At 40.2% G+C, this 27,835-nt stretch overlaps 1 protein-coding gene across 3 annotated transcripts in view; it reads left to right on the top strand.

The window, feature by feature from the left end:
- The first annotated feature begins 659 nt into the window (after nucleotides 1-659).
- Nucleotides 660-27,835, top strand: part of tmem91 (transmembrane protein 91) — a 54,912-nt gene continuing 27,736 nt past the window's right edge. For 2 of the 3 annotated variants that reach the window (XM_067419061.1, XM_067419064.1), the window contains exons 1-2: nucleotides 14,933-15,119; nucleotides 15,266-15,412. The gene's annotated coding sequence lies outside the window, so the exon portion shown is untranslated. Of the gene's footprint in view, nucleotides 786-14,932; nucleotides 15,120-15,265; nucleotides 15,413-27,835 lie in introns of those variants that run through there. The other variant, XM_067419063.1, reaches the window with a different exon arrangement.

The raw sequence follows: 27,835 nt of genomic DNA, 5'->3' as shown, positions 1-27,835 counted from the left end.
TTTTCTTATGCATATGTTTTCACTATTTTAATTCATTTCTATGTAAAGCACTTTGAATTGCCATTGTGTATGAAATGTGCTTTATAAATAAACTTGCTTTGCCTTGCCTATGTTGATATCTCATGTCTCCTGGTCTATGAGAGAGCAACATCTGAGTCATAAATCTCTGTTGTGGAAGCTCCATAAATGGATAGTTAGCTGTAGCCAGTCCAAATATTGACCGTCACAATGCCTTAATTGCAAATTTCATGGATGAGGCACCTAACAAATGTGAGTTAGACTGAGCATGACTGGAGTGTTGCTGATTATCGAGGACAGAAATGTGCTTTCGATTCTAGGCAGTCTGCCCTAATTTTGCAGGTTTGTGTATTTGTGTGCGAGGCATTTGCTGATGGAAGTCAGCTTGATCCCTCACAAAACGAGTCGTGCTCTTGGACGCACATCATCAGAGCTTCACAGAGGGGGGTAAAGCATAGGAGAGAATAGGATAGATTGAAATGTATGAGGGGATTGAACAATTTGGACAGGCAGTGGGATTTTAGTGGGATTTCCTTTTTTTTATCCCATCCCTCCATTCTGATTATCCTTTCAACCAATTTTTCACTCTCCCCCCTCTTTTAGAGATAAATAATTCATGGCTCCTGAGGCACAGAACAGCGCTGGAACATTCGAGGAAAGATAAGGGATTCTGATGACTGCTGATACTTGGCATGTAACGCCAAACGTAACAGAAAATTGCACAAAGACAGCATCTCTTCCACAGTGATGTACAGCCTGCAGCCACGGTACAGCTCAGCCCCCTCACACACACACACACACACACACACACACACACACACACACACACACACACACACACATACACATACACACACACACTCTTTGTCAGCATTTAGGCTTAGTTTTAGCTACAAGAGAAAGACTGAACCGCTCTTGTCTCAGCTCAAAGTCACAGACAAGTCTGTCCACAGGCCTACATGATTCCCTTTGAAAGTGAAGATTAAAGCACAAGCCACCCCGGAAACTTCAAAATAGAGCCGTCGGGTTACAGAGAAACAGAAACTACTCTGGAAATGTGCAGCTATTATAGTTTTCAGCACAGCTCATGCTCACAGACGCTCGTCCTGATTTAGCCCAGTTAGACTGGGTCAAGACGTTTTGTTGATCCCGGAACAACATTCCTGTCTAAAAATGTAACTCTTAAACCTAACCCTGCCCATAACTTATCCCTAAGATCACAGGGAAATGATATAAAGAATAACACTGATGTAGAAGCACCTAACTCTGGTTGTAAGTATAAACTTGACATAAAATCTGAATAGTCCCTAAAATCTGATTGGTTGATTGCAATGTTGTTCCAGGAACATGTTGCACAAATCAGATTCTGCCTCACGTGACGGCACTGTTGGCAAAGCCACTGGAAGCTGCCGAATTTATCATTTATAATATCTTTAAATAAAGCCTTGCTTGCTCAAAGATGCTATGAGAGTCAGTGATGCTCATTTTTTAAATTCAAAAATCCATTATTAGGGATGCACCGAAATGAAATTCTTGGTCGAAGCCGAAACTGAATAATAATGAAATGCTTGGCCGAAGGCCGAATACCGAACGCGGTGTTACGCATTTTTTCCATTTATTTGGCCATGTTTTTACCATTACAATAATTAAATAGTAAAAATTTGCTTTTTACTATTTTTTGTTGCTTTTCAGAGAAATAAATCACATAACAAAAATACACTCTGTATGTCTACAACATCAAATGTGCATTGAATAGTGCAAAAAAGGTGGATGAACCCACAACAAATATATAACTGTCCTAGACATAAGCCTACTTAGCCTACTTCTTCAGGAAAAGTGGCAGGTTCTTCTTTATGAAAAGTAGCTTCTCTGCTTTCTCACATGAAAGTCGGTTCCTCTTCTCATCGATGACATGAGATGCAGCACTAAACAGTGCTTCCACACTGCTGACATGTTTGCTGCATAAAGCGCCCTCCTCTCACTCTACGTGGGTTACTATTTGATCGCGTCATTAAATACGTCATTGTTTGGCAAAAATTATTCGGCCTTTTTACTTATTCTTTACTTAATTTCGGTTGCCGAACATTTGGTGCATCCCTATCCATTATAGTTCATTTAATGTGTACAGTGACTTGAATACACAAATTTTATGATGAGTGTTTTAATTTATGAATTTAAATAAAATGTGTTTTTATTTTTTATTTTGGGGCCATGTCAAAGATTATAATGAAGCAAAAAGCCTCATTAAAAGAATAAAAGATGTGGTCAGTTAGATTTATTGATTTATTCATTGATTGAAAAGATTTTTTTTTTGCAATAATGCATTCAGTTGATAAAAAACGTGCTGTGTTTTCTACACAAAATATACATTTTCAACATTGATAATAATCAGAAATGTTTCTTGAGCAGCAAAACATCATATTAGAATGATTTCTGAAGGATCATGTGACACTGAAGACTGGAGGAATGATGCTGAAAATTCAGCTTTGCATCACATAAATAAATTACATTTTAAAATGTATTACAAATAGAAAGTCCATTTTTTTGTAATAAATGCAGCCTGGGGGAGTCCGGACGCTGGTTTGATCAGTCCAGTTGTGTTTGCCAATGCCTTCTGAACTCTTGACATGGTGAGCATAAGAGAGTTTATTCTAAAACATTACAAATCTTACACCCCAAATTTTGAATGGTATATTTATATACTTTATACCTTTAAAATGTAAAAACTGTCTTAAAGGGTTCTCCACCACTGGCAAAATGGGCTTTCATTAAAGGTCCCGTTCTTCGCGATTCCATCTTTCAAACTTTAGTTAGTGTGAAATGTTGCTGTTAGAGCATAAATAATACCTGTAAAATTATAAAGCTCAAAGTTCAATGCCAAGCGAGATATTTTATTTAACAGAAGTTCCCTTTCAAAGCCTATCCACCTCTTTCCGGGGGGCGCTTCTGTAAAAAAGAACGTGGGTACAACTTCCGGTGAGGCAGCGGAAGTAGTATGCCAATGGTATTTTGTGTGTTAGTTAGTGACGAGGCTACGTTTTTGTGTAATAATTTGGATCATTGTTTTAATTTGTAAGGTCGCAAACATTAAAGAGAGATGTCGTTGCGGAGCTCAGGGACAACATGTGCTTAAATAACACCCGACCGACTTTATCACTATGCAGATACTGATACGCCTCTGAACTTTTCAAATTGCTCATTGCCTTACCATCACAGGCTACTGAATCAAGAAAATAGCTAAAAATACTACCGTACGTGATACGAGGCCACTTTTTAACGTCATCTTCCCAACCAACTACAGCGGAGGGTAAAGGTACTGTTGTTTCACCATTTTTAAGTTCGTTGAGGTTGTGTTCCCACATACTTAGCACGTTTGGATGGCTTGAATGACTGTCAATTGTTAAATGTCAACGTCGTCCCGCTTGTTTATTTCGAACCGGAAGACGCGCCCACTTTTGACGCAAGGGTTCATGGGGTGTAGGAAACTTGTGGATACAGCGAACGGCCGGTTTGGACTACAGCCCTGCACTTCCTGCTGTAATGACGTCACTAGAACCGTTTGTTGACTAAAGCCTAGTTCAGAATGCACGATTTTCAAATTCGTCGGGTCTCTGCTCTATTCACACTGCATGACTATCTGGGGTATCATTCAGTCACTGCTGTGTTCACACTGCACGATGGTTTGACGACAGAGGAGTTCACACTGCATGACTGAACAAGAGGAAGAATCGCCGACAACTCTCTCCCGTGCGCAAACTACGTTTCCCAAACACACGTGCGATGTGACAAGTAAACAACGCGAGATCACACGTGCATCAGACCGGAGTTCTTGCGCGAGACTTTGAATTGTTATTTAAATGATAAACTGCACAAAGTTTGCTTCACACTGTATGTGCGCTGATTTGTGGAGAAAAAGAAAAAAGATTATGGCGGAAGAAATTGTTGGAGAGACAGAGGGAGCCAGGATTTTGTTCTGCAAAGACAGTTTGAGGTAAATAAATAATTATTTAATGTGCTGCTGCTGTGGCTGGATGTGCAAATGTTTGGGCTTTGTTTCTGTTTGATAGAATTGTAAATATATCTATTAAAATACTGAAATTATGCTCTATAACTCCTCCCTGAACGTCCTGCTGCCCTGTATCTCACTCTTTCATTGGCTGTCGGTCATCGCCGATGTAATTTTCAGTCAGAACGCTGTTCACACAGCAGGAATTTCAATCGCGACAGGTCCAGATATTTAGCATGCCAAATATCTCACCGGCGTCGGCGACTCGTCGGCGATTCTCTCTGATCGCGTCTTTGATTATTCACACTGCGTGATTGTCACTCGCGTGCATGAGCACCGATTTGCCCGTGATCTCGGGCATTTGCCGGCGATTTCGCAAAACCTGTCGGCGACTCAAAATCGGGGGAAAAATCGGGCACTGTGAACTAGGCTTTACCCTCCGCCCACAAGAACACGCAGAATAGGGGGCGTGGTCTCGTTGCTCTCCCACGTGGAGAAGAGCGCACATTTAGCGCTCGCATCTCCCCGTTATGGTAAGAGGCGGGACCTGTCTGGGCAAAGTGCGCTAAGCTGCTGTCCAATCACAACACGGGAAGCGCTGGCCCAATCAGAACTCGTTACGTGTTTCTGAAGGAGGCACTTCATAGAACAAGGAAATCATCAGGCCGTTTTTAGGACAGAGAAAACAGCACTGTACACATAATTAAATTGTGTGAAAAATACTGTTTTTTTTACATGCAAAACATGAACTCATGTTATATTGCACACTGTAAACATAATCAAAGCTTCGAAAACATGCGAAGAACGGGACCTTTAAAACTTGGCTGCCTATGCAGTAGAAAGGTGGATTATTTATTTTCTTAATCGGTACTACCTGACAAGAAAAACTGAGAAAAAAAGGCTGTTATCTTTCCTTTTTTTTTACATAGATAAGAAAACTTCAACACACATAATGCACTGGGGCATGTTGCCATCCAAGGCCACTCCCACCAGTCTGGTATGATACACTTACCAGAGTCAAATACCGCCTTGCTTTAGTAGGAAACACTTCGTAGCAAACGTTTAGTCATAATGGTGTCGACTTGTATTGTTCCCGGTGCAAGAATTCAAAGAGTGAACAATTAGCGGGAGTGAGTGACTGTCAGTCTACAGTGAAGGATCCAGAGCGTTGTAGGCAGTGAATAAAGACTGCAAAGAATCATTAATGTGGAGAGAATGTTGCTTCATCCATCCAGCAGACTTTTAGTGACAAAAGGGAATTTATTGTTCCAGGTAACACGGAGAATGAGTAAACATTGATCTTTTACTTATACTGCCAACATTGTAACAATATAAAGTTGAAAATCTGTGAAGTTATACTTTCAGGTGTGGAAGTCATCAGGTTAGTTTAGACTGGTGTGAAAGTCTCTGTAAGATCAGATTGTCTCCCTGTAGCAGTGAGAGAATTACACATGTTGAACTGCGGGGATGGAGTATGTGTTGAGTTGGTTCAGCTGCTGACTCGGTAATGAGCTTGGTGAGGTTGGACGGTCTTTGTGCTGCTGAGATCGCTGTTTGTTTGTGTTTGTGTGTGTGTGTGTGTGTGTGTGGGTGTGTGGGTGTGTAACGCTAGACAACAGGGTCAGGAAATCAGTGGGAAATGAGCCGGATTCGGCTCAGCTTCCTTAAGAGGATTGTAATGTGACAAGTCATTAACTGGAGCTACTCTGAGCTGCAGCATGTGCTGACTAAGAGACGGCACTGTACTCTTAAAAAGCAACGATAAGCTGGTACAGAGCGCTGTGTATGCTGTCAGAAATACATTTTAAATACTAAATGTTTGTTTCTTTCCTTTGAGAGGTTAAATGAGGTGAATGGTCAGGTATTATCAGGCCCACAACTCCACTGAAAGATTTTTTAAATGTATCCATGCCAAGATTGTAAATATCCTGTGATAATTTAATATTTTTATATTTTGGCTAATTTAATAAGTTTTTCAGCTGTCAATACAAGAGTTCACTCTCTCTCAGGGTATTTGTATGGTTGTGTGTTGCTGCTGTCTTGCTGTACTGTTATTCACTAGTAGGTGTTCATATAGAAGCCCATCATTTCCAACACATACGAGAGAAAAAAGTTGTCATGAATAAGTTGCGATTATAATATAAGTTAAATAAATGTAAAATTATGACATATTATAAGATAGAAAATGGAAGTTAAGATGGTCAAAAGAAAGATGAAAATAACAATGAAAGCAATTAAAATAATTAAAATAAAATCAGTAATATTACGAGAAGAATTTTGCCATAAAAAAGCCATAATTATGACTTATGTCATGAACTTGAACTTAATCTCAGAAGTATGACTTTAACTTTTTATGCTATAATTTTTGTATGAATTTTAATGTCAATTTTGATATTTTGATAAACCACTAAAAACGCAAACGGGCAAAAAAAAGGTCCACTGTGCATCTCTCTCTCACACACACACACACACACACACACGCGCGTCATGCATCTCACCGACACACACCTCAGCGACAGTGGGCTGGTTGTGAGAGGAGGGAGAGAGCAAAGTTCAGTATTTGTGGATCTCTAGTAAGGGCTGTCTAGTCTATTTTATTAATTTTAAACATCGGATGACATTATTTCTCTTTTGATACAGGAGATGCCGAGTTATTAATAAATCATCAAAGACAATTATGATATAGATCGTGTACAAGTCCGATGTTTTAGTGATTATAGTTTGGAACAGTTAGCATTAGCTTGTTGTAAGTCACCCACCGCAAATAACAAGGTAATAAGCCTGTGTGTGAATGAAGTTAATGTAGATTTACCGCTGTGCTGGGCTCAATGTTATATGGAAGAACTTCGAAGAAGCAGGATAATTTAATAATTAAATTCCGTGTGGTGAACGTGAACCTATGATATTGATAAGCAGTCCACGTAACGTTACGTCGCTGTTTTATGTCGGATGGGATCGCCAAAATATCTCCAAACCACTGAAGTTGAGCGAACTAACTTGTCAACGATATCTGTGTCCTCCGAGCTGGTCGTGAGCTCTGAGTTTTCTTCACTATCGCTCATTTTTATTGCTCCACTTCACTCTGATCCTCCAAGCCTGTCAGTCTCTGACTGTAAACAGCAGCGCGTGCAGCGCCCAGAAGCCTGGTCTGCAATACGCATGCGCAGCATTACGCATAACGCGCAAGCATTATATCGAGAATTTATAGAACTGTTGTTATTGTTTTATCGAGGAAAATTATATCGTGATAATTATCGTTATCGTTTTATCGCCCAGTCCTAATGTCTAGTGACATATCAGGGCCATTTTATGATTCATTGAAATACATTTCTTACATACAGTTCCTTTAAAGAGTTACATTTTACCATGTTTAAAATCTTTTTAAATGCTGTTTTTTGTCCACAATAGTGCATAAAATGTGACATTAATGTGGCAGTACAAAGAGAATAGTTAGCATTTTTTTCCCCATCCTCTGGCTCTGGATGTTGCACATAAAAATTTGTTTTATTTATTTGTTTTAATTACATGATAGTGAAAAACACAAAGTGTTTCATATCATCATATCAATCATATTAATATTTCATTGTGTATCTGTGTATGCATTCCAAGCATTGCCAAATGTTCATAGACATTCACAGTTTTTTATGTGAATATTATTGTCTCCTCTTAGGCTTGTGCATGCGGTTCTGTGTCCAAATGTAATGAGCAGGAGCGGAGCTGAGCTCTGAGCTCATTTGTCTGGGTGTTGTCAGGTGTGTGAGTTCTCTCTGCTGTCACTGGGGATTATTTCAGGCTGTCTGCTCTCTGTGTGCCCGAATAAACAGTATGTGCACTCACATATGCCAGGGCCATACATTTCAATATATGCAGACTGTGCGCTGATGTGTGTGCGTGATCTTTTGCGTTTGAGAGTGAGGTCAATTAATTTGAACCCCTGTATTCCCCATGATCCTCCTGCATATAAAAACATCACAGATTTCCCTTATGGATTACTGCTTTAATCACCTGAATAAATGGCCTTGACCTCTTCAGATGGGTGGGTGAGATGGGTCAGCGTGCCTCCGCATACGTCATGACATTGACCTTCTGCTGCAGGATGGATTAGAGTTCAGTGTGCTCTTTGCTGCTTTGCATGATGGGAATCCTGGACTAGGAGTACCATTCTGTGTTAACTTGACTGCTTTAAGCACTTGCCAAGCCACAAGCTACTCATAATTTAAGGTAATTGAACTACAGTTAGGCTTCTTGAAAATTTTGTTTCAGTACTCTTTTATTATTAATTGGACATTGGATTGTTTATGAAAAATAATCTTTTTATTAAATTGTTTTGTTTAGCATTCGTTCATTTAATCGGTTTTAACACAATTAAAAATGAAATAGTAGTATGTTTTCATATTGAAGTTGGTAGATCATAATTGTTGAAATTAGATGAGGTCATAATTATGAAATAAATTTGAAATTATTACAAAAAGTAAAAATTATAAGATAAAAAGATAAAGATAAAAATTAAGACTTAAGAAGGATAAAAAGAACAATGAAAGAATGAGAAAAGTCATAATTATGACATACAAATTAAAAATTATGAGATACTATGTCATAGTACGAGATAAAAAGACCAAAAATGTACCAAAATACCAATCCTAATGATATCATTTTTAAATATATTAAATATTATTAAATAAATTAATTACAACCATTTATTTTTCTGGCACTGAAAAGATAATGAAGGTTTTTAAATGAATGAACAGGTAAAAAAAATATCTAAATTAGGGTGACAGCATTAAACATAATACATTTATATGAAATACAACAACAAAAACTACCCTACTACCCCGGCTGTTTGTTGGCTATTGCCACAAATATACCCGTGCGACTTAGGCCCAGGGTCATATATATTTTTATAAGCAAAAATACAGTAAGAAAAAAGTTATATTTAGCAATCCAAGGAATTAAAATAACATGCATAGATTTGAATCAGTGAGATTTTATTAATTGATTCAATTCACTTTGAGAGAGATTGTGATCATTGGCTCAGTTGGCTGTAAAATGAATGTATAATGCATTAAAGTACAAAAAACAGCAATGTAGCATTTTTGCTCACTAACTTGCTATATTCTTATATAAGCAGAAAAATGTATAGTGTTTATACTTTTAGCTGATGACTCCAACATTGCCTATCATAAAAACAATGTACAATAAGTTGCATGTGTACGTGATACACATCACATCTCTCAACAGGAGTCACCTTAGTCTGTGTTCGTGTCTTTCTATATGTCGCTCCCTAGTTCTATTTTGTTTTCCCCAATGATCTGCACCTCTTCATCTGTCTGCCCTTGTCCTCCTGATTTGTGTGTGAGGTAAATGGTGTGCTTGTTTGTTGTCAGCAAGGGTGCAGCGAGCAAGAGGAAAGGCTATTGATCCATGCTGACCATACACTCAACCAAACAGCTGTCGTCCTGACAGCACAAGACAAATGAAGCATCAGATTCACCGTGTTGACTGACCTATTCCCATCAGCAACAGCGCCACGTGAAAGACTCCAGCGGCGGGGGGAGGGAGGGGGAGAGGGAGCCCACCTCATGAAACAGACCGCGTAAGCCTAGAGGATTTTTATTGATTACTAATGTCCATCCCCTGCACTCGGCTTTATCCCAGTCAGGGTCCCCTGAGGTCCGTCGTATTAATGTTAAAATCCAGGACAGAACAGAATGTTTTTCTCCTGCTTGGTTCTCTATATTGAACAGAAATCTTAATTTCGCAAAACGGTCTCTAGAAGTGGGTCAGATGGTTGAAAACAACACGAAGAGCTTACTGCCACAGATTGAACAATTCTGGCTGGATTTTCTATGTGAACATGAATAATAGCAGCACTGTTCACTTAAAGTCTACATCAAATCCAAATTGACCTACCTAAGCTTTGATTTTGTACTCTGCGAATTGATTGTATTGTACAAAGTGAGCCATTCCATAGCAAATGGTGCTTAAACAGAATATGAGCAAAAGCAATGCATAAATATCTGTTGGCTATTGATTTATATTATTCAATGGTCAATAGCTATGTTTCCATCAACCTATTTTTATGGTAATTTTAAGATATTGCGTTAAAAAATACTGGATGGAAATTAAAATTTGTGCATAAAGAAAAAATAGCATAAAAACGTATGTGCTCAACTGGATGCACATGCACAATGCACATAAACTGACGAAAACACATTTACTAAATAAATCACTTGATGTGCAACAAAAAACATTATAATCAAAGTACATTACTGTTCATAAGTTTGGGGTCTGTAAGATGTTTTAAAGGGTCGGATCACCCAAAAATGAAAATGATTTCATTAATTACTCACCCTCATGTCGTTGGACACCCATAAGACCTTCGTTCATCTTAGGAACACAAATGAAGATATTTTTGTTGAAAGCTGAGAAAGGCTTCAGAAAGGCCTCCATTGGCATTCAGTACATTCCCACTCACAAGACCCATAAAGGCACTAAAGACGCCGATACAAAGTCCATCTAACTACAGTGGCTGTAAAATAATTTTACAATGTGACAAAAATAGTTATTGTGTGCACAAAAATCAAAATAATGACTTTATCCACCAAGTTATTGACGTGAACTCGACGCATGCGCGAGAATATGACGCAGATCCGCCCTTTCAGTTCATGACCCAGAAGAGGAGGAGTGCCGCTATCGCGTGAGTTCACGTCCGAGACCTACACGGAAGACAATAACTTGGCGGATAAAGTCATTATTTAGATTTTTTTTTGCGCACAAAAAATATTCTCGTCGCTTCGTAAAATTCTTGTACAGCCACTGTAGTGAGATGGACTTTGTATCGATGTGTTTAGTGCCTTTATGGGTCTTGTGAGTGGGAATGTACTGAATGCCAATGGAGGCCTTTCTGAAGCCTTTCTCAGCTTTCAACCGAAATATCTTCATTTGTGTTCCGTAGATGAACGAAGGTCTTATGCTGCGTTCACACCGCACGCGAATGGCGCGAATAAATCGCGCTATTCGCACAAAGTTGGACGCGTGAACATTTTTAATCCATTTGCGGCATGAAATTTGCTTCATTCGCGTGTGACATTCACTACACAACAGATGCAAATTTGCATCATGGGAGGGGCTTCTGCCAGGCAACGGCAGTCGGCAGAAGGACTATCCGAGTTAAGGCTGCTCTCGACGGGGTTGATGAGCGCTGAGCATCGCTGATTACCTGGGTCTCACACCTCCGAAAACACCAGATCAAATTTTCAAATAGGACCTCTTAATAAATAAACCACATATTTAAGCTTTAAACAACTATTCTCGCCTGAAAAACTATTAAAACTACATTTTGTGACACAATAACAGTAGTATTTTTAAATGACTCTGGCCTCGGGGCTTCCCCTATGGGTTTCCCATCCGTCACTTCACCACGTGACAGCAGCAAGCAGGCTCCTCATTGGTTAACGCAGCGTGAAAATCCGCCAAAGTTCAGATTTTTCAACTTGAGCGATTTGCGTGTTTCGCTCAATTCGCGTTATCATTGCCGCGTCATTCGCGCCTCCTCATTCACGAGAATCGCGCCGCAGAATGCCTATTCGCGTCTCTGCATCCATTGACTTAACATGTAAATCACTCGCGCTAATCGCATCAATCGCGTGCGGCGTGAACGCAGCATCACTGGTGTCCAATGACATGAGGGTGAGTAATTAATTAAATAATTTTCATTTTTGGGTGAACTAACCCTTTAATGTTTTTGAAAGAAGACCCTGATGCTCACCAAGGCTACATTTATTTGATTAGAAATACAATAAAAACAGCAATATTGTGAACTATTATTACAATTTAAAAAAACTGTTTTCTATTCTATGGACGGAAACAGCAGATGTGCATAATTTTTTTAATGAAAATGTGGATATAAAAACGTATGCGCTCAATTGAGGCGGATCAATTTTTGCTCATTTATATCAAAGTTGTCATAATTTCTGTTTAGTTTTGTTCATGTACTTTTAATTTGTCTTCATATGTCACATGTTCCTTTTTCTTAAGCCCCTTTCACACTGCGATTCTGGCAAATACACGGATAATGCGACGCTAGATTTGGTCCATTCACACTGCCAGCGAAATACCGTAATATGTGCGCTTTCACACACAATGCTTAACGGTCCCGGGTCGAGTTGACACATGACATCCTGATGTGACGTATAACGGCGAGAGATCTCAGCTTCAACGCGGATAGTAAGGAGCTCCGTGGTCTCGACTTGTGTCCAGTTTGCGCATATTTCTGCTTGTTTAATTTTAGTTTCTTTTGTATACGAACACTCTCTGCGTTTAAAACACCGACGAGCTCTTCTGGCACTGCAGGGTTGTATTATTGAAAAAACAAGCTCTAGGAGTCGCACGATAACTACGTACACGTTGCGGCATTAGTTTCGGCTTTTGTTCACACAGCGCTCGTCCCGGGTCGAATACCGCGATATTACTAGGTCCCCGACCCGGGTAGAATTCCGAAATCAATCCCGGGATGTGGTTGCTTTCACACAGAAGGCGACCCGGCAATGTTCCGGGAATATTGCGGGTCCGACGTGCAGTGTGAAAGGGGCTTCAGTTTCCCGCCACTTGTTTGTTACCATGGTTACCCTCATTAGTTAATTTGTCGCAGCTGTGTCTTGTTAATCATCTCGTTTCTGTTTGCTTTTTTAGTTTTATCTTGTTCACTCAGTCTTTTGGTTCTTTCAAGTCATGTCGTACAGATCGTATTTACGAGTTGAAGGCACATGAACGGCACCACGAAGTCATAAATACCAGTAGTGATGGCCAAATGAAGTGTTTAGAAGCATTATTGCTTTCTGATACAATTGTGTCGAAAATGGTTCATTACTCGAAGCTTCATTCAGATAGAATTTGCAGCACCATCTCCTGGTGAAGTAAATGTAATGCAACAAAGCTGACAACCATAAAATGCAAGTAGGCTCATGTTCACGCCCCGTTTATTACGTGTTTACCGAGGCAATCAAAGCAGAAACAGTGTTAGTGCTGTGAAACTCATTTATGTAGGTGAATTTTACAGATACTGATGAATTTCATGTGTTCACCTTGATAATAAAACATTAATGATGTGTGCGTGTAATTATTTCCTTAGACAAGGACAGAAGATCAGACCAGCTTTAAAAGCTGGAAACCATCACAGAAATTCTAATGGTTTCTATTAAAATAGGAACAATATGAACCGTTGGCTTTTACCATTTAAACCACTACAGATTTTTTTTTTTTTTTTTTTCGTGTGTGGGACATATTTCATTAGGATGTGATGCCCTCACCAATAGAACCCAACACATATTACAACCAATACTATTCCCATGAAAACCATTAAATGCAATAGAATTTCAGTAATGGTTTCTATCGTGTTTTTTATTTTTTTATTTTTAGCATGTCAGTATTATGTGTGAAAGCACATAAGAAATACAGCCGGCAGGTTTCAAACCTGTCAACACTGATTGGGCTGTCAAAGCAGTCAGGTGGTTCACTACAGGAGTGAAGCAGTGTGTTTGCTTCAGAAGGCATTTTCACGTGACTAGTGACGTAATGATGCAAGCTCCGAAGCAGTGGTTCATTTCAAGGGCCGTTCGAGTTTGAAGCAAGCTTCGAAACTAAAAACTAGTTTCAGAAACTAAATACCAGTGAGAAGTTGGGGATTTTCTTTAAGCCCCGATCTGTACGAGTTGGGGGCGTGTCAGTGAGAAACATGGCAGAATCAATGGATGCAATGTCTGCAGTTGAATATAACGGGTATTTATTTAGCAGTGACTCTGTCAAGCTTTGTCATTTACAGCTAGGTAAGATAGCATTGTAATACAACTATTAGCCTAATTTATAACGACACTGTTTACAGTGGCTTCATAGATTAATTAAAAACCCAAAAGATTAAAACTCACCTGATGTGTATTTTTTGTTCTTTATTTTTTATAAGCAGAGTTAACAAATCTTGCTGTATTTTTGTGAAATTCATTAAAGGTACACTGCTGTCTTGCTCCGACCAAAGAGACTTTAACGCACGTGATGTCGTAAACACGACTTCTCACCTCGTAAATACGGACATCCCAGGAGGACTTGATCGCACCATTTGTCCGGTTACTGTTATGTTTAGATGTGTTGTGCTGTTTCCTGTCTGACTGCCTGAGAGTGTTTGTTATTAAACTGTGTTGAACGTGATTCCGCTTCCTGCCTGCACACACCCATGACAAAAGTACACTACCGTTTTAAATTTGTTGGCCTTTAAGATTTTTGTTTTTGAAAGAAGACCCTAATGCTCACCAAGGCTACATTTATTTGTATTAGACATTCAATAAAAACTGTAATATTGTGAAATATTATAAAAAAATTAATAATTGTTTTCTATTTTAATATTTTTAAAATGTAATTTATTCCTGTGTTCAAAGCTGAAATTTCTGATGGATAAAATTAAAGACCACCCTATGCCACAGTATAAGAGTAGATAGTTTCATGTTGAATTTATGTCTTTCTTTGATCAGTTATATTGGCTCTCTGACATATGTGTGACAGGATCTCTCAGTGACTCTGTACTCTGTGGCCGTGTTTTCAGTGAGAACAATGCTTCACAAGACAACCTGTTCTGAAGCACACTCAGGAGAGAGAGAGAAGAGAGAGAGAGAGAGAGAGAGAGAGAGAGAGAGAGAGAGAGAGAGAGAGAGAGAGAGAGAGAGAGAGAGAGGAGAATCGAGTCATACTGATGTGTTTACAGTAGCAGGGATACACTACACACAAACACGCCACCGAACACCGTCAGGCTCTAGGACCCTGTGATACACTGATGCTCTACTGAGAAGAGCCAAGGAGAGAGGGGGTAAAGTGGGGGGTGGAGTGGAGCGCAAAAAGACAGTGGAGGAGGGAAAGAGAGATGTGGAGAGAAAAGAGGAGAGGAAGATGCAAAGAGCCGCTCCGCTGCTTTAGTTTGGGAGTCTCGCCAGGAAGACTTAAAAGAGCATTGGTGGTATAAATACCCAGCATAAACAGGATTAAAGAGCAACTACTGACTCCATCAGAGAAGTGTGAAGTGAGAAAGACAGGCAGAGAGAGAGAATAAAGTGTAAGGATCAGCAGCGGTGTGTACTGCAGTGTGTCTCTACACACTCTAACAGGAGCTCGCTTTACTACAGCGCTCAACTTGGGAGACAAGAACTGTCACTGTCACTCTTTTACTCTAACAGCATCCCATCTCTCTCTCTCTCTTAGACACGCTTGTACACACAAATGGAGAATATGTCTTGGCGCTGAAGTATTGCTGAAGTTTAAACTGGGCCGCTGGATTCATCTGTTTTGCTCCACTCCTGTGTGAGACTTCACCGACACCAGCGCAGAGATCAGCTTCAACTGAAAGAGGTAGGTTTTGCTCATCTCTTGTGACAAAAATGCATTTTAATCAGTATAGTCCAGTATATTCATACCATACAGTTTCTTTACGGGCAGTCTTGGGTGTACAGTACGTGTTATCTGTATTTCTCTTTGGAAATATATTATTTCATGTCAGATATGTGGGACATTTGTTCAATTTTGCTGTGCTGTTATTCAGACCTTTTGCTGCCCTCAAAAAATTCAATCACATATTATTTATCTTAGAAATGTATTATTTCTATATTATTCACATATTATAAGCTCTTTTGTGCCTCTTGCATGGCGAGTAATGACATTTCTGCCAGTCGTAACACATAAAAGCTTTGTCGTTATTATTGTGTCACCGACTTCAACGATGCGAGAACCATGTTGCTCAGCAGTACATGTGCTGATTTAGCCAAGGACACACTTTCAGCTTTTGTTAGGGAGAACAGCAGCAGTTCCCATTAGAGAAAGACATTTCTATTGTTAGTCACTGTATCTGCAATCCAGTGTTGACTCTGTAGTGATTCATGTAGTGGATGCTCCCAAGAGATTGCGGGTATAAATGAATTATCATGTTTAGATGTGCATTAAGAAATTAATTACTCAAAGTAAAATACAGTATATTTCATATTTAATGAACCTTTTCTCTTTGCTGCTCATCCTCATGACACCCCTCACCCACAAACAAATCATTAAATTCGATTTCTACAAATCATACTTCTAGAGTACGATAAAACGGAGATTATTTCATGACATACGCTCTTGTGCGTTATTATCCTGAAAGTCTCTGTGCATCCCCCTCTTGTGCACAAATCTCACTACTAATCTAAACTCTCCTGTACACACACACACACACACACACACACACACACACATACACACACACACATACAGCTCTCCTTGTTTATCAGCACTGCTGTCCCATGCAGCGTGTTGCCATATTCCCCTGCCTGCTGCGTGCTGGTGAGATAACCTTTTACTTAGCGTGAGTAATAAACAATTAGCCGGTGATTATGTGCGACATGTGAGAGGATTTCTCATTTGATTAAATGTGTTCTTGGTGATGCAGAGCATCTCACAGACAAGTTCTCATATTTGTGTCTGCTGTGTTGGTATTATGAATTATTTTTTAGACTCTTCTTAGTATTGTTTAATTTTGCGTGTATTGTGTGTCAGTGGGATGGGCGCTCTGTGTGTGTGTGTTGTGATCTCTGACTCAGATGATGGAGGAGAGGGCCAGTAAGGGGTCAGGCCACTGAGAGCTCTTTCATCCTTTCCTCTAGGTCTGCTTCACACTGCTCGCACAAACAGCACGTAAGAGAAGCTGCTGCAGGCTCGTGTTGTGCTTTCACCTTATACCAAAAACAGGGATTTGTTTAAACTTTTGAACATTTTTGACATTTAAAAGTGACAATATGGTATAGTATTGTGAAGAACTAAACTACCCATAAATCCTAAAGCATCAGAGAATATGTTATGAATTTGTTGTTTTCTTATAAATTTAGTTAATTTGTAAATACATTGCTTGATATCATTAATAATTATTATGATTAATAACTAATGATTTTATATTAAAAAGTCATGACATAAGAAATCAAATTTGCCTTAATCTTTTGACACATAAGGTCTTTGTACCATTAAAACATCCTGCAAGTTTCATAGCTTAAAATGTCCTCCACATTATAAACAAAAGTATTTATTCATTTAATCAAGCTCAAAAAATGGCTCATTTTGATGCTATGAGATCTGCAAATACATTTGCATATGACCGCCTCCGGACATCAAGGCATAGTTATACATCATCACCATTGGCGTAATTTTGTTTTAAAAAATGGGCAGGACAGGTGTGTGTGTGTGTGTGTGGGGGGGTATATTTGGTATAGCATTGCTAATATAATGTCATATAAGATGTAAAATATCTACAATAACAACTGCAGAAAAAAAGTAAGAATATTAAGATGTCCAGAAATCAATTTCAGTAGTTCACTGGGTTTAATTTATCGATATAGAACTCATTTTTAATTCTTGCATCTAAACACAATCATTTGTTAGTGCCCAGATTTTTCATGTGAATAAATGTATAGATTCGCAAGCTTTGCGTGTATTCCCTAATGGTCTTTTGTTAAGGGTGGCAGAGGCTCTCTTAAGAGATAGATTAAAGTGTTTGTCTGTGTGAAGTGAGCCACAAGAGAAATCCGTGCTACTGAAAACTGTGGCAACAAACGTAAGATATCCTTTTATTTAAACAATTAAAAAAAAAAAAATTATGCTCTGCTAGTTAACTGGAGATGTTTTAAAAAAGGTGTTGGGGATGATATTAACCCTGAGAAAAAGTAGTGGGGACATGTCCTACCTGCAAATTATGCCTATGATCATCGCACCATAGACCCGCCACACTCTGTGTGTGTGTGTGTGTGTGTGTGTGTGTGTGTGTGTGTGTGTGTGTGTGTCATTTACTTGCTTCTGTCTGTCAAGTCTTTGTCAATCACTGCATGTTCTACGTAACTTTGTTCACTCCATTATTTTATGCTATTTCATAAAAGCTTGCATTGGCAAAGATAGTGTTGATAAGGTTGTGTTGAATAGGTTTATAGTACATTTTCAACAGTGAGTTTTACATACTGCGTGTGACAAAAATAGGCTTATCATTGAAACTACTTGGAGCTTCACTTCCGCTACCAGTGTTGTGCTGGGAATGCAGGCAGCCTGAATGGCATAACCAGTTAATATGAGACATGAACAGTGCACAACGAATCTAGATCAGAAATATGTTCCCCTACCACATTTAACTTGAGCGTCAGCAAAAAGCCTGGAGGATTGTTTGGTTCCTTGTTTGCACCATAAGCCTTTTAATTTAAAAAATGCCCTCTGGCAATAGAAAGCTGCTTGTGTAGTACAGTACATACACCTCAACTACTTTACCACATAAAGCTGGATGTGTCACAAGAGCACAGTACACAGAGCAGTTCTGATTGATCTTATTTTGCTCCCTATGCACAGCACAGCTATCATGATTTGTAGCCGTCTCGGTTAACAAGCACTGGCATGAGATGAGAAGAGCCATCTCACACTAAATGAGAATGAAATAGAGGTCTGAACCAGTGGCTGTGTCCGAATCCCAAGGCAGCTGCTTCGCTCCCAGTCAGTTGCAAACAGGCAATGTTTTGGTAACTTTGAACTGGAACATCTCATGCATTTTGAGAAAGCAACATGCACTGATGACGCATCTTCCCAAACTTGCAATAAGAAGCTATTATAAACTGCCTGTTGTCAACAGAACAAAAGCTTTAATGGCTCCCTGTAGTTTTCAGCCAAATAAAAGCTGTGTGGTTTAAAAAATGTAATCACCGTCACAATTTTTATCAGAGAAGTCACATTTAAGATCCCCCCCAAATCTTGCAGCCCTTGTAGAAAAGTAAAAAAATAAATAAATAAATCAATTTAAAAAGACGTCATTTAGATGTAGAACATCATTTTTGATCAATGTTTGTTCATTTAACCTTCAAATTGCATGCCCAGGTTTGTGAGATATCATAGGCAGCAAAGGTGTTGCCTTCAGCCAACCATATGAAGGCATCTCTGTCAACAGGATGTTATGCAAACATTGCATTCGGACATGCCTTGGTGCCTTCCAATCTCCGGATACTGCCTGCAAAAGCAGAATTTTTTTATCTTCTGGACACAACAGCAACTACAGCAACATGCACAAAGATTTCAGACACACAACCAGAAATCAAACCCAAACAGAAGAAATTCAGTGCAATTAGATGAAAGAAGACTTCCATTCTTTATTGTCACCAGTATAGATCTGTCAAGCCCCGGTGCCCTTTTCTGCACCCAAGTGGATCAACAAGAATAATGAGATGTCCCATTATAAACAGATTATAGATAATGAGAAAGAGTCAGACACATAGACACACAGAGTTCATGGCTCATAGACAAACATACAAAGTCTCAAACACACACACTGTGCGAAGGCTCGGTCCATGGAAGGGAAATAACCCCTACAGCGTGTGTATGTTCACTGTCTGTCTTCCTCTCTCAGGCACAGCTGGTGTGAGGCACAATGGGGCCTGAGGGATGAGAGAAATCACCCAGCTAAGATATGTGCAAATGGCTCCTCTGAAACACTGAGCGCTCTCCCCAACTCAAGGGAGAGGATGAGAGATAGAGAGTGTCAGGGGAAAGAAGTGGAAATGACAGAGAAAAGAATGGAGTAGAGACAGAGAAAAGGTACTAGTAAAAAAGACACTGACAAAAAGTATAAGTAATACCACTTTTTTATTTTATATATACAGGTGCTTCTAAATAAATTAGGATATTGTGATAAAGTTATAATTAATGATAAAAATTAAACTTTCATATATTTTAGATTCATTGAAATCCAACTGAAATATTTCAGGTCTTTTATTGTTTTAATACTGATGATTTTGGCATACAGCTCATGAAAACCCAAAATTCCTATCTCAAAAAATTAGGATATCATGAAAAGGTTCTCTAAACGAGCTATTAACCTAATCATCTGAATCAACTAATTAACTCTAAACACCTGCAAAAGATTCCTGAGGCTTTTAAAAACTCACAGCCTGTTTCATTACTCAAAACCGCAATCATGGGTAAGACTGCCGACCTGACTGCTGTCCAGAAGGCCATCATTGACACCCTCAAGCGAGAGGGTAAGACACAGAAAGAAATTTCTGAACGAATAGGCTGTTCCCAGAGTGCTGTATCAAGGCACCTCAGTGGGAAGTCTGTGGGAAGGAAAAAGTGTGGCAAAAAACGCTGCACAACGAGAAGAGGTGACCGGACCCTGAGGAAGATTGTGGAGAAGGACCGATTCCAGACCTTGGGGGACCTGCCGAAGCAGTGGACTGAGTCTGGAGGAGAAACATCCAGAGCCACCGTGCACAGGCGTGTGCAGGAAATGGGCTACAGGTGCCGCATTCCCCAGGTCAAGACACTTTGGGCTACAGAGAAGCAGCACTGGACTGTTGCTTAGTGGTCCAAAGTACTTCTTTTGGATGAAAGCAAATTTTGCATGTCATTCGGAAATCAAGGTGCAAGAGTCTGGACGTAGACTGGGGAGAAGGAAATGCCAAAATGCCTGAAGTCCAGTGTCAAGTACCCACAGTCAGTGATGGTCTGGGGTACCATGTCAGCTGCTGGTGTTGGTCCACTGTGTTTGATCAAGGAGGTTTTATCATTATATTCCATCCTATGAGTTGCCAAGTTGTATATGCTTCTGTTGAAACCATCAGCTCACATTATTTAAAGGGTCAGATCACCCAAAAATGATTTTTTTCCATTAATTACTCACCCTCATGTCGTTGGACACCTGTAAGACCTTCGTTCATCTTTGGAACACAAATGAAGATATTTTTGTTGAAAGCTGAGAAAGGCTTCAGAAAGGCCTCCATTGGCATTCAGTACATTCCCACTCACAAGACCCATAAAGGCACTAAAGATGCCGATACAAAGTCCATCTCACTACAGTGGCTGTACAATAATTTTACGACGCGTAAAATTTGAGCTGATGGTTTCAACAGAAACATATACAACCTGGCAACTCATAGGATTGTAGCGATTTTCCCTTCCGAAACCCGACTGCTGCACTCTATACTTTGGTGTGGTATATACTATTTTTGTGACTATGGTTACAACATTAAGAGTAAGCTTGACAGAGAGAGAAAAAAGGTAAAAACAATTGGACTTGAAAGATGGCTGATAAATGAGCTCATTTCCAAACGCGCAGAATGCTGGGATGCAAAAACACCCCTCCCTCAGTGGAGCTGTATTCCTTTTTCCATTATAATGTCATTTAGGGAGCAATTATGTATATTTCCATCCTGAGTATAATGTGACATTGCTAGGCTTAAGGAATTATTGTGCTGGAATTATCAAAGCTCTCACTTATATAAGCAGAGACGTATAGCACATGACAAATCAGACTTTGGCTAATTAATCTTTGGAATTACATTCATAGTATCAAAGTCAATAGCTGTGTCCCAAATTGCATACTTGTGCACAATATATAACGTTTTAAAGTATAATTAGTGTAAGTAGTGTGTTCACACTGACAATTCCAAAAATAAATAGTGTAGAAAAAGTGTATGCTGAAGGGTGAGTGTGTACTGAAGGGTGAGTGTATTCTGAAGGGTGAGTGTATTCTGAAGGGTGAGTGTATTCTGAAGGGTGAGTGTGTACTGAAGGGTGAGTGTATTCTGAAGGGTGAGTGTATTCTGAAGGGTGAGTGTATTCTGAAGGGTGAGTGTGTACTGAAGGGTGAGTATATTCTGAAGGGAGAGTGTATTCTGAAGGGAGAGTGTATTCTGAAGGGTGTGTGTATTCTGAAGGGTGAGTGTATTCTGAAGGGAGAGTGTATTCTGAAGGGAGAGTGTATACTGAAGGGTGAGTGTATTCTGAAGGGTGAGTGTATTCTGAAGGGTGAGTGTATTCTGAAGGGTGAGTGTATTCTGAAGGGTGAGTGTGTACTGAAGGGTGAGTATATTCTGAAGGGAGAGTGTATTCTGAAGGGAGAGTGTATTCTGAAGGGTGAGTGTATTCTGAAGGGTGAGTGTATTCTGAAGGGTGAGTGTATTCTGAAGGGTGAGTGTATACTGAAGGGTGAGTGTATTCTGAAGGGTGAGTGTATTCTGAAGGGTGTGTGTATTCTGAAGGGTGAGTGTACACTGAAGGGTGTGTGTATACTGAAGGGTGAGTGTATTCTGAAGGGTGAGTATATTCTGAAGGGTGTGTGTACTCTGAAGGGTGAGTGTACACTGAAGGGTGTGTGTATTCTGAAGGGTGAGTGTATACTGAAGGGTGAGTGTATACTGAAGGGTGAGTGTATTCTGAAGGGTGTGTGTATTCTGAAGGGTGAGTGTACACTGAAGGGTGTGTGTATTCTGAAGGGTGAGTGTATTCTGAAGGGTGAGTGTATACTGAAGGGTGAGTGTATACTGAAGGGTGAGTCTATACTGAAGGGTTTGTGTATTCTGAAGGGTGTGTGTTTTCTGAAGGGTGAGTGTATACTAAAGGGTGAGTGTATTCTGAAGGGTGAGCGTACACTGAAGGGTGAGTGTATTCTGAAGGGTGAGTGTATTCTGAAGGGTGAGTGTATACTGAAGGGTGAGTGTATTCTGAAGGGTGAGTGTACACTGAAGGGAGAGTGTATTCTGAAGGGTTAGTTTATTCTGAAGGGTGGGTGTATTCTGAAGGGTGAGTGTATACTAAAGGGTGAGTGTGTACTGAAGGGTGAGTATATTCTGAAGGGTGTGTGTATTCTGAAGGGTGAGTGTATTCTGAAGGGTGAGTGTATACTGAAGGGTGAGTGTATTCTGAAGGGTGAGTGTATACTGAAGGGTGTGTGTATTCTGAAGGGTGAGTGTATTCTGAAGGGTGAGTGTATTCTGAAGGGTGAGTGTATTCTGAAGGGTGAGTGTACACTGAAGGGTGTGTGTATACTGAAGGGTGAGTGTATACTGAAGGGTGAGTGTATTCTGAAGGGTGTGTGTACTCTGAAGGGTGAGTGTACACTGAAGGGTGTGTGTATTCTGAAGGGTGAGTGTATTCTGAAGGGTGAGTGTATACTGAAGGGTGAGTGTATACTGAAGGGTGAGTGTATTCTGAAGGGTGTGTGTATTCTGAAGGGTGAGTGTACACTGAAGGGTGTGTGTATTCTGAAGGGTGAGTGTATTCTGAAGGGTGAGTGTATACTGAAGGGTGAGTGTATACTGAAGGGTGAGTATATACTGAAGGGTTTGTGTATTCTGAAGGGTGTGTGTATTCTGAAGGGTGAGTGTATACTGAAGGGTGAGTGTATTCTGAAGGGTGAGTGTACACTGAAGGGTGAGTGTATTCTGAAGGGTGAGTGTATTCTGAAGGGTGAGTGTACACTGAAGGGTGTGTGTATTCTGAAGGGTGAGTGTATTCTGAAGGGTGAGTGTATACTGAAGGGTGAGTGTATACTGAAGGGTGAGTATATACTGAAGGGTTTGTGTATTCTGAAGGGTGTGTGTATTCTGAAGGGTGAGTGTATACTGAAGGGTGAGTGTATACTGAAGGGTGAGTGTATTCTGAAGGGTGAGTGTACACTGAAGGGTGAGTGTATTCTGAAGGGTGAGTGTATTCTGAAGGGTGAGTGTATACTGAAGGGTGAGTGTATTCTGAAGGGAGAGTGTATTCTGAAGGGTTAGTTTATTCTGAAGGGTGGGTGTATACTGAAGGGTGAGTGTATTCTGAAGGGTGAGTGTATTCTGAAGGGTGAGTGTATACTGAAGGGTGAGTGTATACTGAAGGGTGAGTGTATTCTGAAGGGTGAGTGTACACTGAAGGGTCAGTGTATTCTGAAAGGTGAGTGTATGCTGAAGGGTGAGTGTATTCTGAAGGTTGAGTGTATTCTGAAGGGTGAGTGTATACTGAAGGGTGAGTGTATTCTGAAGGGTGAGTGTAAACTGAAGGGTGAGTGTACACTGAAGGGTGAGTGTATTCTGAAGGGTGAGTGTATTCTGAAGGGTGAGTGTACTCTGAAGGGTGAGTGTATACTGAAGGGTTAGTGTATACTGAAGGGTGAGTGTATTCTGAAGGGTGAGTGTATACTGAAGGGTGAGTGTATACTGAAGGGTGAGTGTAATCTGAAGGGTGAGTGTATACTGAAGGGTGAGTGTATACTGAAGGGTGTGTGTATTCTGAAGGGTGAGTGTATACTGAAGGGTGAGTGTATACTGAAGGGTGAGTGTATTCTGAAGGGTGAGTGTACTCTGAAGGGTGAGTGTATACTGAAGGGTGAGTGTATACTGAAGGGTGAGTGTATACTGAAGGGTGAGTGTATTCTGAAGGGTGAGTGTATACTGAAGGGTGAGTGTATACTGAAGGGTGAGTGTATTGTGGAGGGTGAGTGTATACTGAAGGGTGAGTGTATTCTGAAGGGTGAGTGTATTCTGAAGGGTGAGTGTATACTGAAGGGTGTGTGTATTCTGAAGGGTGAGTGTATACTGAAGGGTGAGTGTATACTGAAGGGTGTGTGTATTCTGAAGGGTGAGTGTATACTGAAGGGTGAGTGTATACTGAAGGGTGAGTGTAATCTGAAGGGTGAGTGTATACTGAAGGGTGAGTGTATACTGAAGGGTGTGTGTATACTGAAGGGTGAGTGTATACTGAAGGGTGAGTGTATACTGAAGGGTGAGTGTATTCTGAAGGGTGAGTGTACTCTGAAGGGTGAGTGTATACTGAAGGGTGAGTGTATACTGAAGGGTGAGTGTAATCTGAAGGGTGAGTGTATTCTGAAGGGTGAGTGTATACTGAAGGGTGAGTGTATACTGAAGGGTGAGTGTATACTGAAGGGTGTGTGTATTCTGAAGGGTGTGTGTATTCTGAAGGGTGAGTGTATTCTGAAGGGTGAGTGTATACTGAAGGGTGTGTGTATACTGAAGGGTGAGTGTATTCTGAAGGGTGAGTGTATTCTGGAGGGTGAGTGTATACTGAAGGGTGAGTGTATTCTGAAGGGTGTGTGTATACTGAAGGGTGAGTGTATACTGAAGGGTGAGTGTATTCTGAAGGGTGTGTGTATTCTGAAGGGTGAGTGTATACTGAAGGGTGAGTGTATTCTGAAGGGTGAGTGTATACTGAAGGGTGAGTGTATTCTGAAGGGTGAGTGTATACTGAAGGGTGTGTGTATACTGAAGGGTGAGTGTATTCTGAAGGGTGTGTGTATACTGAAGGGTGAGTGTATTCTGAAGGGTGAGTGTATTCTGAAGGGTGTGTGTGTGTATACTGAAGGGTGAGTGTATTCTGAAGGGTGAGTGTATTCTGAAGGGTGTGTGTATACTGAAGGGTGAGTGTATTCTGAAGGGTGAGTGTATTCTGAAGGGTGAGTGTAGTCTGAAGGGTGTGTGTATACTGAAGGGTGAGTGTATTCTGAAGGGTGAGTGTATACTGAAGGGTGAGTGTATACTGAAGGGTGAGTGTATTCTGAAGGGTGAGTGTATACTGAAGGGTAGGGCTGGGCGATATGGCCAAAATTTCATATCCCGATATAGCTCATTTGATATCCCGATAACGATATACATAACGATATAGCAATTTTTCTGTTAATTCAGTTTATGAATAGTCTATACAAAATTGCAATGTGGAAATGCAGTTTGAAATTATATACAAAACAAATAAAGGTAGTATGGACTACATTTTTATTTTATTTAGAACCTTTTTTTAAAGCAAGACTGTTGGTAAAGTTAACACCTGCCTAGAGATGTTAACCATGACCGTTTGACCGATGGCTGACCGTATCAACGTTAACCGATCAAAGTTGTTGGTTAAAATAAATAAAAAAGTGATCTCTAAATTAGGCTATTATAGACAGTGGACTAAACGCTACAGTTGGCCGTCTCATTCCAAAATCTTTTTGTGTGATTGAACATATCCCTCGCACTCAATTTTTCATAACTCGCCTGTTTGTACTTAATAAACCAATAAAAACATTTGGCGCGAGGTCACAGCGTTTGGGTTTGCGCGCTCACAAGGTTTGCAAAAAGTAAACAGGCTAAACACTCGAGGTTAGAGCCAGAGCAGACGACAGTATGAAGCTTGCATTTCGCTTAAGATGGGCTTACATTTGGAAATATATTACATCTTCATTCAGATCGTCTTTCTTTATTATTGTTAGCACTACCTCGAACTAAAGCGGCGTCTCTTCGGAGCTGTCATTTTCTTAAATGAGCCGCGGCAATGATTCAAATGAGCTTCTAACGCTAGACAAACGCCTTTATTTACAATGCGCTCACCTTGTACCTATACCATTTCGAAACTAAGGAGCCATTTGTCCTCTGATTACAAATAAGCTCCTCTGCGGCGCGTTTGCGGGACTCGTGTTTCGCGCTGTGGGGGATTTTAAAAAAGTGACGTGAGTGGAAGGGAGGCGGCAGCGCGCGTGTGTGTGTGTGTGTGTGAGCGAGAGAAAGACAGAGGGAGCGCGGCTCGCGGCTGTTATTTCAAATAGCGCAGCATATTTTAAACTAATCGGTTAACCGGTTTCAACCGGCTAATGATGCTCGGTGGTCGGTCAAGAAAATGTTTAGTTTTCGCCATCCCTACACCTGCCATTAAAATATTTCAATATATGGCTATATGGTGTGCCACGCGTAAAAGCCCGTTGCAGCGTCTGCGTCTGAAGTTTGTTTTGAGCGCTTATGCCACTATTCTGGCATAATTACTCTGAGAATTACCCTGGTCTGAACCGCGTCTACTACCGTCTTCCTCCACGTTTGTTTATGTATTGCAGCGTGTATGGGCAAGCCGTGGCGTGAGGTGCATCTTGACGTAAAATTCTGCCATAAACGCCTTATCGTGGCGTAAGCGATAGAGCCTTATATAAAACGATAGACATTTTCTATCGTCCAGACGATATATTTCGTCATATCGCCCAGCCCTACTGAAGGGTGAGTGTATACTGAAGGGTGAGTGTATTCTGAAGGGTGAGTGTATTCTGAAGGGTTAGTGTATACTGAAGGGTGTGTGTATTCAGAAGGGTGAGTGTATACTGAAGGGTGAGTGTATACTGAAGGGTGAGTGTATACTGAAGGGTGAGTGTATTCTGAAGGGTGAGTGTATACTGAAGGGTGAGTGTATACTGAAGGGTGAGTGTATACTGAAGGGTGAGTGTATACTGAAGGGTGAGTGTATACTGAAGGGTGAGTGTATTCTGAAGGGTGAGTGTATTCTGAAGGGTGAGTGTATACTGAAGGGTGAATGTATTCTGAAGGGTGAGTGTATTCTGAAGGGTGAGTGTATACTGAAGGGTGAGTGTATTCTGAAGGGTGTGTGTATTCAGAAGGGTGAGTGTATACTGAAGGGTGAGTGTATTCTGCAGTGGGTCTGTGCTTAATGTTGCCTTTCCACTCAGCACACCTCTCTTGTCCTTTCAGTGCAATATCTGTCGTCCATCAGCTTGTTCATTGGCACTTAGCTGCTTCCTCCTGCTGCAGAGTCTGGATTGTATCCTCTTTCACTTTGTTTGTATGAAAGATTTAAAGACAGAAATACATGAAAAATAAGCGGATGTTTTCTCCTTAGCAGTGGGTCTGAACTTAACCATGAAAAATTACAAATTTGTAAGAAATTTATATTTGTTCATCAAGGCTGCATTAAATGCTGTTCATTTAAAAATGTTATTCATCAAAGAATCCTGTATCATGTTTTCCACAAAAAAATGAAGCAGCACATCTGTTTTCGACTGATAAAAATGTTATATATTAATATGTTTCTTCATAGTATGTTTCTTGAACATCAAATATGCATATTTAAATGATTTATGAAAGATCATGTGACACTGAAGATTGAACCTAGAAAGACGTCTTACAGCAGTCCAAACACAGCCCTGTAGTCTAGGCTAAAACAAGGCAAAATTTGGGCAGTCAGTGAAAGTTTGATCTA

Source organism: Pseudorasbora parva, chromosome 16 (assembly GCF_024679245.1).
Source record: "Pseudorasbora parva isolate DD20220531a chromosome 16, ASM2467924v1, whole genome shotgun sequence".
Lineage (NCBI taxonomy): Eukaryota > Metazoa > Chordata > Actinopteri > Cypriniformes > Gobionidae > Pseudorasbora > Pseudorasbora parva.
Note: the sequence above shows the minus strand (reverse complement) of the source record. Positions and strands in the feature narration are given on the sequence as shown.